Source organism: Onychomys torridus, chromosome 9, assembly GCF_903995425.1.
Source record: "Onychomys torridus chromosome 9, mOncTor1.1, whole genome shotgun sequence".
NCBI lineage: Eukaryota > Metazoa > Chordata > Mammalia > Rodentia > Cricetidae > Onychomys > Onychomys torridus.
In genome coordinates this window covers 81227926-81243700 of record NC_050451.1, presented here as the reverse complement: position 1 = coordinate 81243700, position 15775 = coordinate 81227926, and positions in this window count along the sequence as shown.

The following is a 15775-nucleotide window of genomic DNA, read 5'->3' as shown; positions in this document are numbered from 1 at the left end:
ATTTTATATCTAAACTCAATCTAGGTTTTATGTCTTCATAATAGGATATTTGTTTGAGTTTTTAATGTAATGTTTAGAGTATCTTAGAGAAATCAAATGAATACTAATGAAATAAAACAGAATTATATTAGAGACAAATATTTGTTTTACTGGCTAATTAAATTAAACTCAAATACTAACATTTGTGGTGAAGTATATGAGGTAAATACTGATCTCTCTGTTCTAATCCTTGAAGATAATTATATTTCTTTGATACCGCCAATATTTAATGACAAGTTTTTACATTCAATTTTCATATATATATTCCACTTAAAGGCTTTTCTTGGCTGTTGAATTTTGTTAAATAGCAGAGTTAATGTCATCATTTCGGTGTCCATTTCTTTTACTTTGAAATTCTACTACTAGTTTCCTGATACAGTCATTCCTTTCTCAAGATGTGCCGTGGAAACTACTTCTGCACTCTCCTATTCTGTCAGTGTTCTTGGTAAATAGTTATTTTGAGTTAGTACCAGAGTTCAGCAGAATGTGTTTTTAAAGCTGAACCAGAATATAGTGATACTGGATACGTTATTGGACTATTTTATTTTAGAGAATTCATATATTATAGATACATTTTAAGATTCATAACCAACCTAAAATTGCTATATACATTTTGAAACTGTTATATTGTTGATAATCCTTATATTATACATCAGGATAGAGGATGGTGAAATCTATCTTGTTATAACTTGTCTGATAATCATAAATAAACCTTTTATATTTATGTTTAATTTTATATATTTACATATAAAAATGAACATAGTATCTCAAAATTATAGGCCTGGTATTAGTCTTAAATTATATTGATGTAATAGAATTATTTCTTCAATTTTATAGTTAAATCATATCCAGACAACAATTTAAATGCTATTTTAAATAAATAAATAAATACTAAATATTGAATGCTATTAATTGACAATATTGAGATACTTGGCCTATGTATTGACTTTAGTGATTCAAGTTAATAATCAATAGTGTGTTGGTCTCCTATATTTTCTCTAACAATGCATTAAAAGTGGACATCTTAAGCAGCAGAATTTGATGTTTCCATGCTTCTCAAGACAGGCATCAGTAATGAAAGTGTCTTCAGGCTTGCCTCTTTCTCAAAGCTATGTAGAACAATAAGTTTCATCTCTCTTTCCCAGCTACTGATAGCCTAGAGAATTGTTTGTTTATAGGTGGTATTGGCTCTGTGGGTTCAAATCATTGCCACTCTGTGTATTTCTCCATTGATGTCAGTCCATGAACCCAAATTTCCCACTTTTTCTGTGCACTATCTTATAATCGAAGAGCCTACCTTATGACCTTATTTGGAATTTATTAGCTATTAAGATATTAGGTAAAATATGCTTCAGCTTCAAGTATTTTTCTCCAAATTCTGTCCTCCTTGAATCTCCTTTAACTTAGTTCCTACCGTCTGTTGTAGGATATATAAATTATTCCATTATGTTTAGAAAATGTAGGTAATTTCAGATATGTGCATATGTCTGTAGGTAGTGATCGTGTATAGTATATTCATGTTTGTGTCCATATGCATGTCTAGGAGGATGTATGATGACACATATCCTGCTCTCTCATTTACCTTCTTATGCCCTTGGGACAGTCTCTCACTGAACCTAGAGCTAACTGTTTTCAACTAAGATGGCTAGAGACATCTGCAGCAATCCTCCTAGAATGCCAAATGCTTTCTTTCCTCACCCCTACAATACTGAGGCTACAGTCATAGAATATCACATAAGCTTTTGCAGTAATGTTGGAGAGCTAAACTCAGGAATAACATCGAGCAATAAATGCTCTTATTGAAAATACAACCATAGGTATGCATTTTCAAAGATAGTGTCCAATATTGTTTCTAGGTAATAACTAATATAGTGATATCCATACATATTCTGTACTATTTATAATAGAAGCCAAGTAGAAAACATAAAATAAAATAAATCTTAAAATATTATATTTTTCTATACTGTGGTCTAGATATGTGTTCCCCAAAGATTCATGATTTTGAAGTTTGGTTTGTAGCCTGTAAGATATTAGGAGATAGTTGAATCATCCACAGGGGCTATCTAGCATAGGGAAATTTGTTCAGAGAGCACATTTTGTTGATGGGATATTGACATGCAGACTATCTCTAGCTATCCACTTCATTCTCTTATGCAATAAGACATAATCTGCCATGCTCCATCTCAGACTCCCTGCTATGGTGATATATTGTATACCCCAATATATTGTGTGCACTGATAAACTTATCTGGGGATCAGAGGACAGAGCCAGCCACGAGATTAGACATAGAAGCCAGACAGTGGTGACACACACCCTTAATCCTATTGGAAGGTAGAGATATGTCTGGATCTCTGTGAGTTCAAGGCCACACTGGAAACACAGCCAGGCAGTGGTGGTACACACCTTTAATCACAGTACTGGGAAGCACACACACATCTTTAATCCCAGGAAGTGACATGTCTGGATGGAGAATGGTATATAAGGCGTGAGGAGACAGGAACTAAGCAGCAGTTCAACTGAGACCCTCAGGGGTGAGGACTCAGAGGCTTGCAGTCTGAGTATTCATGGAAACAGGATCAGCTGAGGAGCTGGCTAGGTGACGTTGGCTGTGGCTTGTTGTTTCTCTGATCTTTCAGCTTTCACCAAAATAACTGCCTCTGTTTATTATTATTATTATTATTATTATTATTATTATTATTATTTTATTATAAAACCATTTAGCATGTTACACCCTGCAAAGTGCTACCTCAACCCTGTGACCAAAGCAATAAGCCAACTGAGCATGGATGAAACCTCTGAAAATGTAAGCCAAAAAAAGGAAACAAAACAAAACAGGCATTCCTCATTATAAGCTGATAACCTTACATTATTGCTATGGAAAGCTCATGAACTCATCACCCTAAGTTTAATTTCCTCATTTGAAGATAAAACAAACAAAACATAACCTGGTAAGTTAGCTCTTTCTCAATATCAAGCTAAAGCAGATGATACTTTATGAGCATGGCTAATGATGAAAGTACGCAGATGACTCACGGTTAAGATGGGTCTTTGCTCTCTTCCATCCTGTGAAAGTGTGTGAGTTGATATAGCTCCAATTAGAACTGAGCCATTTCATACACCTGCCCCATGCTGTTGCTCTTGCCTTTGTTTACATTCCCTCATCCTCCATCACTGCTTGGCATTCTGAGATGGTGACAGGATGCTCAGGCTGCATGTTGGAAAACACTGCTGTAGTAATTCTGAGTACATTGACTCTATTTTTGTCAACCTGCACCATTCAAACATCTTCAGTTCTCTTCATTATTTATTGTTTTGTAGAACAATGACAGGATAGTTGCCTGTGTTATAAAGAAAAGAAAAAAAAAAAAGAGATGATAGAAGGCCACACTCTTCTCCAAGGACATGCAATTTAAGACAGAAGTTTCAGACATAAAACACAGTGGCTGTGATACTAGTTCCTTTCAGAGAAAACAACTTGAGTTTTCATTCTTGTTTTCAGTGGTTGAAAGCTCACTGCCACATATAATTTTAAGGATCAAATAGATGTGAATAAAAAGAAATGAATATCTACACAATGATTGTTTTTTTAAATTTTAAATCATTTACCAATTTAATTTTATCTCCATGGATGAAACATAAGAAACAAAGATCACAATATAACTTTAATGTCTAAGGATGAAGAAGTCTTGCATTTCTATGACAGATGTAGAATCACTGTTATCAGAGCTTTTCAAGTGAAAGCATGGGCCTTGGGATCACTAACAAGCTAGGCTAGGCCACCTGAACAGTCAACTAGTCAACTAATAGTAAGCATCCGTCAGGAGAGGAGAGAAGACAGGAGAAAAAAGAGGTTTCCTAGAGAACAAATTATTTTCATTAAATCCACTAAATCTACCTCAAAAGTTTGGTTTGTCAGCAGAAGTAGTCCCTAGCTGGTTCCTCCCAACACTCTACATTATTACTATCACTATATTTCATCAAGAAATTTCATCTTATTAGAAATTAATTGCTTAACCAAGAAAACTGGAAACCATGGTGCATTAAACTGAGTTAGTAAATAGAGCGATTCACTTAGGAATACCACATGAGTGGCAATAATAACATTGTTAACAGTATTGCAGAGTTCCAGGCCTTTAGTAAATAACATTTTATTGACTGATAATTGAGGTAGGATCTTCTGACACTTGAGCTCTTTAAGGATAAGAGTGGAGCAAGAAAAGGATGTTGAAAAAGCCTCAAAAATACTATTGCCTCCAGGTATTGGTGGCATATGACTTTCATCCCAGTACTTGGGAGACAGAGGCAGGCTTATCACTGTGAGTTCAAGGTTGGCCTGGTCTACAGAATGAGTTCTATGAGAGCTAGCCTACATGACAAAACCCCATCTTGAAAAACAAAACAAAAAATATGTTATTGCCTATCAATTTATTTAAAAGGCAACAAAAACCTGTAGGAGCCATACAAATGAATTATAACCATTTATTATAAGACATTTGCTGATGTTTTGGTTATGTATTTGTAACTCATTCAAATTCCTACAAAAGGAAAGGCAGAAAAAATATCTCCAAGTTTATTTTATTCAATAAGGCTGTTAGTAATTAAAGCTGTATAATCTCACTGAGACACAGAAAAGTGTGCTATTTAATTCCCAAACTCCTGAAGCTCATATCTGTTCAAATCATTCACCAGAATTTATTCATTGTGCTTATAGCACTGTAAAATTAGATGTACAAAGAAATATATAACTCTTTGTATTACTCTTGTTTATAAATCTTTAGAACAAGCTTACACTACATTTATTTAAAACTATACTTCAGGACCGTATTTGCACTTTATCCCAAATGCTTAGTTAATACTGCATAGACAGTTGCTTCTTATGATTCATTTACTTACAAGGCTGAATACAGATTATCTTCTGTTATATTCAGGAGATTTGATAATATATAATCCATTCACATGCACAATGCTGAATATATATTCTTTGTCACAGTTAAATTTTAAAGCTGGGGAAGGGTAATGGTGGTCTCTATAACAAAAAGAACAATATCAAACAATCACATGTATGTTTATAAAAACTATGACTTTATAATGGAGAGAAAATGTGTAAAATTTATTAAATAATAAAATACTGTAACTTAGAAGTTGAGGGTCTGTGACCCATGAGCTCTACTGAAGTCTACAGTCTCTCAAGATGTCTGTGTAGCTTAATTATGTATGTAATCTTTGCTTCTTCACAAGGGATTTCACTATGTTCACAAAAGGCATCCAGATGAAAAAAAATTAAGCTCAGTGTATACATCTTTGTTGAAAAATATTATGCCAATATATTTATAATTTCATTTTGGAGTATTTCATATAACATCAAGGTTTCTAAAAATAAAAGAACACTCAAATTCTACAGCACCATGTTTGTGAATACTGCATGCTTTGGGAAGAGCTCTGCTGAAGTAGACAAAGCCCATGTAAATGTCCTTGCTTATATGTAATGGAAAATTCTTTCTAGGCCTTCTTTTCTGCCTTTCACAGTGATCAAGCCAGCTAGTAAGTAAGGCGCAGGCATTTTTGTCTACTGTTAGATCCATTACACCACATCACAGTGTTTTAGGGTCCGTTTTTAAATCTTATTCTCTATCTGTCTTTGCTTAAGTAATTCTTTTCCTTTTTTAGGTAAATCAGCAAGAGTGAATTTTGAAAGTCCTAAACAGCTATATCTTGTGTGTGTGTGTGTATGTGTGTGTGTGTGTGTGTGTGTTTGTTTATAACTCAGAAATTAATATTATGTATATTATTTTCATATACACATTGATTTAAAATTTTACAAATGATAGACATAGATATAATGTGCTGCACACACACACACACACACACACACACACACACACACACACACACAAATTTCTTCAGGTACCTTAAAGGCATTACTTTGGCAGAAGTATTTGTAGTCATGCAGATCAAGCAGACAAACACATCTAGTGGGTGTTCCAGTGGAATTTTATTCTTAATGCATGGGGATCCTGTGTCATATTCTTAAGGATCACTGCTCAGCTTCACATTCTTACATGATTGGTTAGTGTTAATAACACACTTGAGAGGAAGAATTCAATACTTAGCAAGCAGCACATCTTTTGCACTTATTATGACTTCAAGAAGTATGGTTTAAAATGCTTTCTTATGCAGACTATTCCACTCAAATCTTTATTCTTGCTGCTCCAGAACCAAATAGTGATCAGAAGCTAGAAAAAAAAGCAACTTGTAGCTGACATGGGAGGGACCATATCTTTTCTTCCTAGCCATTGAATCTGAAGTTAGGAAGTCTCAAAGAGGTTAGACACACCATTTCCAAAAAGTAGGCTGATAGCAACATTGCCTGGGGGAAACGAGATTCTTCAAAGTTCAGAGAAAAAAAAACAACAACAAAAAAAACCTCTATTTTATTTTTTTTAATATGGAAATGATAATGGGAAACTTTATGATCAATGTGCCTAGGACAGCTTCTCAGATTACTGCACACTTTGATGACTGTCTAGCCTTCCACCATGTAAACTCTGGGAATCAGAGAGAAGTTTTGAAGATGGAAAAATGTAAGTGTCCTGAGTTCCTTCCCTTGTTTTATCTGGGCAAGCCTTTCAAACTACTTCCAAGAGGAAGCTTAAACTATCACATTACTTGTAGAACATAGTGTTGGTAGGGATCACTCGGATTATTTTTTTTTCCTAGCAAGTGTACAGATTAACTGGATATGGAGTTGAATTCTCTAATATAACATGTTAAATGTATGGACATGTGCTCAAAAAGTGTGATTACTTTGTGTCAAATGCTAGCATAATGGTTTCATTCTTTCTGTTTTTGTTCCTGTTGAATTTGGCTCACAATGATCACAAGTGTCTGATTCATTCTTTATTAAAGAAGATCTATGTAGCAATATATACCTTCCTAATAAAGTTGTTGTGAAAATAGTGCTGATAACCTATTTTGCTTCTTCAAATATGTTTTGCTCAATTATACAAACAGTACAGTTAAATCTCTTATGAAAAAAGAGCCAGCCATTATTAGGAATAAAGTAGCATAATGTAACAAATTCATCTCACAAAACAATCTAACATAAACAGTGATCACTGTTTTTACTGATAATGATATCTGTGTTTTCTGTGATGTCTGGCACATGATAAACATATGATGAATCTTCTGATAGCTTATTCTGGAAGCAGCCAGGCTGCATGGTCAAGGCTCTTGAATTATTTTATTGAGTCAGTGAAAGATGTTGTGTATCTTCCTAGGTAGTTTAAGAAGAAAATCCTCTTTTAACTTGCCTCTGACTTTTTCTATAAATGGGGTCACCTTACAGAGCTTCTGGCAAAATAGCTTTATGAGGCTGCATTGAGAGCATCCAAAAGATAGGAAACCATAGAACGTGAGAAGGCTGTTGGAGGAATCTGCACATGAGGAGCGAATGGGACTGCCAGCCAGCTGGAGTCGTGACCAGACATCCAGCAGAATTCCATCTGGCCTGGGCACAGGAACTTCTTTGCAGTCTGGGCACTGTTGAGCATTCCCTGGTTTCTTCTTAGTCTGGTTCTCTGGCTGTCACCTCTATACTCTGACCAACAGCCTGTTCCACATTTGACCTGCTCAGATTTCTGGCTCTGACTTCTGCATGTGGCTTTGTTGCCATGACTACCAGTCCTGGGTTTTGACTCAGGCTGGCTTCTGCTTGCAGTTTCTGAACACACACAGCCCGGTGCTCAGTTTCTAGTTTTGGCTTCACGTATCAGTATTTGCCACTGGACTGCAGGCCTCTAACCTCCTTAGTTTCACCCTTTCGTATCTGAAGTCTAAGTCTCAGAAACGTGTCTGAAGGAGACCCTCATCTACTATCTCACAGACACAAGTAAGTTCATCAGAGTTCCGTTTTTTCATTGATTTACTTTCCTTTGAATGACACAAATAAATAGGCTTCAACTGAAAATCACATCCAACAGATATAATGGGAAATCTTTTGTATAGGACAGTGTTGGGTTCCAAACGCCTAGAGAGATATTACTTACTGTAGTTTAGCTGCATTTTCCACAGTAAGAACTACAGACACAGATGGACAGGAGTGGAGGTGTGACAAAAACGAAGCACAGTAGGAATTCCCAGGAAGCCCTTTGGCATTGACATGACCCTTGATGAACCAGCAGACTTCAGGTAGAAAACTGAGATTTTAAGTGTGACTAACAAGGTGAGAAACCAAGGAGAAAAGTATGGAATTGGCAAACTATCAAAAGTCATCCAGAAAATGATTAGTTTTCCATTTTAACCTGATGATTCATTTAAATAGAAAAGTTAAAAAAAATGTGCATTTACTGTTTTGATGGGTTTACACATTGAGAGATACAAAGATTGTGTGAATAGGCTATATTATGTAGGCACAAACAACCACAATATGTAGGCATGAACAAAACAGATTACCTATCATTTATAAAGTGTTGTATTTTGAAGATATTGGACAAAGCCTAACAGTACATGTTGAAAGTATAGGAGAGACTTTTAAAGGGATAAAAGTAATAAAGAGATAATATAGGAGAAATGGGGATTAGAAAAGAATGCACAGAGTTAAATGGACATACCTAAAGCTGAAATGTTTAGGGAAGCCTGCCCCTGTAAATGTATTCTTTTTCCTGGGTAAATATTGTAGCTAAAAGGAACTGTCTCTCGAATTCCATAGAGGGTTTTTGACCACAAAATATCATCAAGTACCATGTTCCCAAATTTGATGATGAATCATAGTACCTTGAACAGATTAACAATTCTTGTTAATATTTAGTCACAGCATATAGAGCGTTTAATTTTTTTTTTTTTAATGATAAAATGACGAGTTGCTGGTAAAGGACCTGAAAGTTGTTGAGTGTGGGATGACTATATATACTAAACCTTCCCTTGAGGTTAAAATAAGCTAATACTAAAACTGTCTTGACCTATGACATTTTTCTGCACTAATGAAAAACAAATAACATCAATGCCTTATTTGTCCATATCCCAACACAAATAAAATGATGAACCTGAAACAACACAATTATTTATGCATACTGATTGTTGAGAAGGAAATTTTAATAAAATAAATATTCAGCATTATTGTAACCATTTTTACTTATTTGTTAATAGAAATTATGGTTGGCTTATGACTCTCCAGGTATGCTATGCATTTTTGTGTGGTTAACGGGCCAGTGAACCCCATCCTACAGTTGTCAGCCTGGATGGCTTCAGTGTGTCCCGCTAGCAGAATTATAGTTGAAAGTCTGTGCTTCTTTTTTTATCTTGCTCCAAGCTCCATGGTGCTCAGCCAACCAAGAAGCTCCAATTGCCTTCAAAGATGACTCGTCACTTGAGTGAGCACTGTAGGGTGCAGTTAGATGAGAGTCTGGCTCAAGTAAGAAGATTTAACATATGCCTCCTCTTAGATCAGATCCTGTCTAAATAGGAGTCTCCGAAATCTTAAGGCATGTACACATCTCTAATTTCGTAGGACATAAACCAGACTGAACTTTATACATAAAGGAGACAAGTTACTAGTTTCCAGTACTGGTAATTCTCTTTGAATATGGTCTACAGGTTATAGATCCTTCGTGTCAGATTACTTACAGATAAATTAAATAGTTATGAACCAATTCTTTAAAAAAATGGAATCAGTATTATTTAAAAACACAGTTCACTTTCTTATGTTAGCAAAGATGCTTCCACGTTTGTGGAAATTTCTATGCTCATTCCTAAAGTGTTTTGTTGTTACTCACTACCAAAGTGATAATATATTCTCTATTTCCCAAAGGCCTTCTAAGGCAATGTTAATTCAGTGGCATTTTTCTCTTATGCTGTCAGGTTCTGACCAGATATTTTTTCCCTCTGACATTTGGAATGATCCTGCTGTCTTCAGAGCTGCAGAGCAATATCTGAAGAAGTTTTTTATATTTATTTATTCTTTTGGATAAATATATACCTTTGCAAGTACTCCTTTTTAATTTCTTGAGATACTAACTTTTCAGATACATAACTGAAATATTTTAGAAATTACAAAATATAACAAGAAAATGAGATTTGATACTATAATCTACCAAGAGATAAGACATTTTTCTTCTATGTTTGTTTAGCTTCTGTGAAATCTTTAGACTAATATTCTCCTAGCAGAAAACTAGTTTTCATTGTTATAAAAACAATGACAAAATATTATGTTGATTTTTTTCCATGTATCACTACATATCCAACTTGGATGCTTTTTCATCTTAACCTATAAGTGTAGTGTATATTTCTAAGTGTAGTCTATATAACTTGTACTCTATATTTCAACTGCAGACAAGATGGAACTGTTTCAATTCAAAATTGAATCCACTAATCTTCTTTCTCACTGTTAATTTTCACATTATATACCCAAATATTTTACATGTAAATCATTTATGTCTGACTTCCTTGCATTCTTCTGTTTTCCACAGAGTAGCTTTAATACAAAGAGCAGACCAGCCCACGTAGCAAACTCTCTTCTTCAGCATATTGATCTTTTCCTTGCTTATCTCTTCTTTCTTCAAATACCTCCTCAGTCTGCCAGGTGTAAATCTTCCCTTTGCTGGATATGTACTCACTATGCAGTCAGTATATCAGACAATAAAAATGAACAGGGGAGTGTTGTTTTGATATTTTATATCTTATCTTCTATATTGCTATTGGATCAAGTATTTCACTAGTTTGTTTTTGTTTGTTTGTTAGTTTGTTATTTGATTCTTATCCTCTATATACCTAAAGTTTTCTCTCAGAATTATCAGCTACATTGAAGCAATCAGAAGTTTCCTATTCCTATTCTCTAGCGTGCACACACACACACACACACACACACACACACACACACACACGTTTTACCATGTTACATGAAATAAATGCCGTAATGTAAACCTGAATAGATCACCATACTTATTTCCTGAGTGACAATGAGACTGAATTATTTTAAGATTGACTTGGGTTATTACATACCAAAGACCGCACATGTTAATTATGGCCCAAAGTATTGGAACTCCAGAATTATGTAATGCAATGCATAAAACAATAAAAAATGCATTTTCCTCAAAGAAGATATACACTCTTCACCATACAATGCTTTGAAGTCTATCACAGAGTCCCACTCTGTAGGCAAGCTTTGTCTCTCAGTGTCCATTTATGCATCATTGCATGTGTTTATTTGGATTATGTTGAACCTAAATGTATCTGCATGTGAGGAAAACTGTGAGCAAGTTTTATCACTCTATTTCTAATGTTTCCATTTCAGTTGGCAGCAAATTATGGTCTATGGCTTGGCTCAACCATGCTTTCACGGTCTAACCCAAATAAACAAGGGCAAACCTCAGGGGAGCTCTCAGTGGTGAGCAATTTTAATTAGCAAATGATCCTGAAGCTGCACATTCAAAACAAAATATTACTCAGCAAACAATATTGGTGCCTCCAGGAAAGGTTGTGTTCACAGCTTGAGAAAGTGCAGGAAGCTTTAGGGAAGAGCTGGTGAGGGGTAATGAGAAGTGTCACTTAAAGTTAGTTCCTGAATCTCAGATCAAAGTGAAGGACACTCATCCTCCTGGCACAGGTACTCAAATCAAAGTGTCAAGCTTCAGAGTTATCTCAATTCCACAGTTTCCAAGTGGAGGAGAAAACTGTCCACTTAGAGTGAATTATTTCTGTAAGAAATAAGATTCTTCATCTGTAAATACTTCGTCATTTAAAGAAAGAGAAAATAGTGAAAATTATGATTCTAGCTAAATCTTTAAAAGCATGATTTGTGGAATTTATTTTTGTTGTAATTTTTATTGAGTTAAATTTGATTTACTTATACTTGTATCCTTGCTAGTATTTTAAAGAATTAATTTCACGTCTACATTTCTTTAGTTACTTATAATACACTACTAATAGCACACTGAAATGTTTGCTCTGAAACACTTTGTAAGAGCAACTCCAATTTCAACAAGGAAATGAAAGTAAAATATTGCAGATTGTCATGTCCTCATGGAACAGAATAGCCAATGCAGGAAGACTTTCTAACAAGAGGGTTAAAGGGAGAGGGAGAGGAGGAGAGAGAGATTTATAGCTTAACACAACTGGAGCTTGGAAAATCCAAGATCAAAAGGCTTATGGCAAGTGATTTCTTGCTGTGCCATCCCATGGTGGAATGCAGAAGAGCAGTAAATTTCAAAAGAACATATGAGATTTAACTCCAGTAATTCCTTATCATTAATTCACTCCTGATAGTGGAGCCTGGGTGTTCCAAACTCCTTCTTAGTCCCCAATTATCATCATAGCTCAGTTGAAGTACAAGTTTTAACATGTTTGTGTTTGTGTGTGTGTGTGTGTGTGTTCACAGTCCAGACAGCTCATCTATTAGAAAAAAAAATATTTTTCCTTTCAAAGAGATTTTTCACAAGAATGCATTGGATATTTGAATTTGAATATATGAATAGATTAGTAACTATAATTAAATAGGTAAATCCATTATCGATATCTTAACATCCACCTTAGTCCATGTTCTTATATCACCTTATGTAAATGATGACTCAGAAGGAACCTCAGAAGAGGAAGTGACAGAATATAAGGATCTCAGCTCATGTAATAAGTAGGCAAGACAGCTCTTGCTCTGCATGTATAGAACAGTGCATGGTGAGCATTCATATACAGTAAATATCCTCTCTTTACCATGGAAAACCCATTGCTGTCTAAGTGTTCTCTTTTCTCAGTATTCTTATATGCCTAAGTTTCAATGAGTGGATATTCATTGAATTGTATGCTGTGTAGCAGGCTTTCTTGGACCACCAGCCTCAAAATCACGACATGGACTTACTATTACTTATAAATGCTTGTTCTTAGTTAGGCTTGTCCCATTAGCTCTTATACCTTATATTATCCTGTTTCTCTCCATCTACATTTTGTCCTGGAGCTTTTTACCTTTCTTCCCTTCTCTATGTACTACTCTTCTACTTCCTCTTTATCTGGCTGGCTGTAAGCTGTCTGTCTGTCTGACCCTAAGCATCTTCCTCTCTTTCTCACTCATTCTTTCTTGAGCATAGATTCCACTTCCTACTGAATCTCTCTGCTCATCAGCCCTGCCTATCCATTTGTTTTTTTTTATTAGCCCAATCAGGTGACGTAGGCATCCATGTTGAAGCAAATGCAAAACACTTTTACATAGTTAAGGTAATATTTCACAACATAAACAAATGTAACACATCTTTACATAGACAAAATAATATTGTACAACAATGCTATTGTAAGTACAACTTTTCCTGTTCACAAATAAAAAGTGACAGGGGTAGGACTGGAATTCACCTGGAAAAGTGTTAGAGGTACTTAAATAATGGATTTCCAACAGTAATGTAGCACAAATCTTAAAAGTTCTTAATAATAAAGAACAAAACTGGAGCCAGGTATTGGGGTGAATGCTGAAAGATGAGAGAAGCAGAACAGGCCACAGCCAGCTCACCTCGCCAATTCCTCAGCTGATCCTGTTTCCCTTAGACTGGAAGCCTCTGAGTTCTCATCCAAATGGATCTCAGCTGAACTGCTGCTCAAAAGCCTAAAAGCTTAACCGGACTCTAGTTCCTGGTTCTCACACCTTATATACTTTTCTGCTTCCTGCTATCACTTCCTGGGATTAAAGGTGTGTGTCATCATGTCTAACTGTTTCCAGTGTGGCTTTGAACTCACAGAGATCTGGATAGATTTCTGCCTCTAGAATGCTAGGAATAAAGGTGTGTGTGCCACCATTTTCTAGCCTTTAGGTCTATCCAGTGCCTGTTCTGTTCTATGACCCTAGATAAGTTTATTAAGATGCACAATATATTTGGGGACACAGTATCACCACACAGTGTATTTAGGAAGCACCATCATGCAACATTGTGACACCTTGAATTGTGTCACTGTGAACTGGGTCACCACAGTCCAGTCTGTTTAGAGACTTGCCTATTTTATTCTTTCTGCATAAAAATATAGACACTCACATACACATTCCACACTAGCTCACCCTCCTTTGTGAAAAGAAACATTACACTTAAGTCCTTGAATAGTTGGATTTAAGCTGAAAACAAAAAATAGGGACAAAGAGGAGCTAAGAAAGAGTTGGCAGGGTGGGCAGAAACAAAAGTAGAAGTGAATGTTAAAAAAAATAATGAAACAAGCTTTTTGGGGAACAGACAAACAAAAAAGACTTTTAGGGTAATGTGGTAGTATGTATGTACTTTAAAATTAAAGAACGAAATTAAGACCTGCTGCCAGACAGTCAAACTGTCATCTAAGTTTTTTCTTTCCTGACAAACACAGAAGAGTATGCTAAACAAACTGGGAGAACTTGAGTTCAACTGCGTGTGATTGTTGTTAAAAGACTATATTCTCTAAGTAATTATTCTATGACTCAATTTGACTTGGAGCTATGATCACCCCAAAGTGCAAAATACAGAGACTAATCATTGACTCTGACAGTCTGATAATGTTGTACCTCATTTCGGCTGGTCAGTATATGCACATTATAAGCCATTGGGGCTTACATTCTATGACTTAATCAATAGCTATTGAACACTGTTCTAATGCGAGGAATATATTTAACAGTAAAACAAACATGAGCCTGTCAAGATGGTGCTTAACAAACTAGTAGAATATGATGCAATTTATCATGGCACTGACTATTTATTATCTACTTTTTTATGTTTTACATTTTTATACTTTTTTCAACTATTGATGATAATTTGGATTTTGCTATTTGTACATGCAAAGTGTGCATGCTTATAAAAAAAATGGTGAATAAGATCCAGAAAATTACTAATACAAATTATGGTTAATGGTTGGTTCATGAAATCTAAGTGTATTGCCTCCTTTGCTACAAGAAGATAAAGCATTAAGGTTGATTTTTATGATTATAACATTAAAGATAAGATTCCGAATGAAGTAGATAAAAACAAATAAATTCTTTAAGATGTTAGTGCAAACTTTTACCTCTTCTTGGATATCAGCATACTAGTATTTTGACAACAATAAAGTAATAAATTTTAAAATAAGTAGCATCATCACTTAAACAAACATTTAAAAAGTACACAGGCAAATTACAATGTAATGCTTCCTGGAAAAGCTGATTATATGATATATCCCAAGTAAAGAATACATGTAGGGGTTGGGGATTTAGCTCAGTGGTAGAGTGCTTGCCTAGCAAGCACAAGGCCCTGGGTTCTGTCCTCAGCTCTGGAAAAAAAATACTACATATGTACATTTTCAAGAAAATGCTATGAACAAACAAATAGCTGTTTAGATCAATTTCTTGATACATAATAATTTAGGCATTTTTTTCCTTTTTTATTTATAATATTTGTGTTTTAATTTTACACATCAGCCATGTGTTCCCCTGTACTCCTCACTCCCGCACACACCCCCACCTTCCCCCCATTCCCTCCCCTCCATTCCCATCTCCTCCAGGACCAAGACTCCCCTGGGGATTCAATTAAACCTGGTGGATTCAGTCCAGGCAGGTCCAGTCCTCTCCTTGCAGGCTGAGCAAAGGGTCCCTGTGTAAGCCCAAGGTTCCAAACAGCCAGCTCATGCACTAAGGACAGGTCTGGGTCCCACAGCCGCGGTGTCTCCCAAACAATTCAAGCTAATCAGCTATCTCACTTATCCAGAGTACCTGATCCATTTGGGGGCTCCACAGCCTTTGGTTCATAATTTATGTGCTTCCATTCATTTGGCTGTT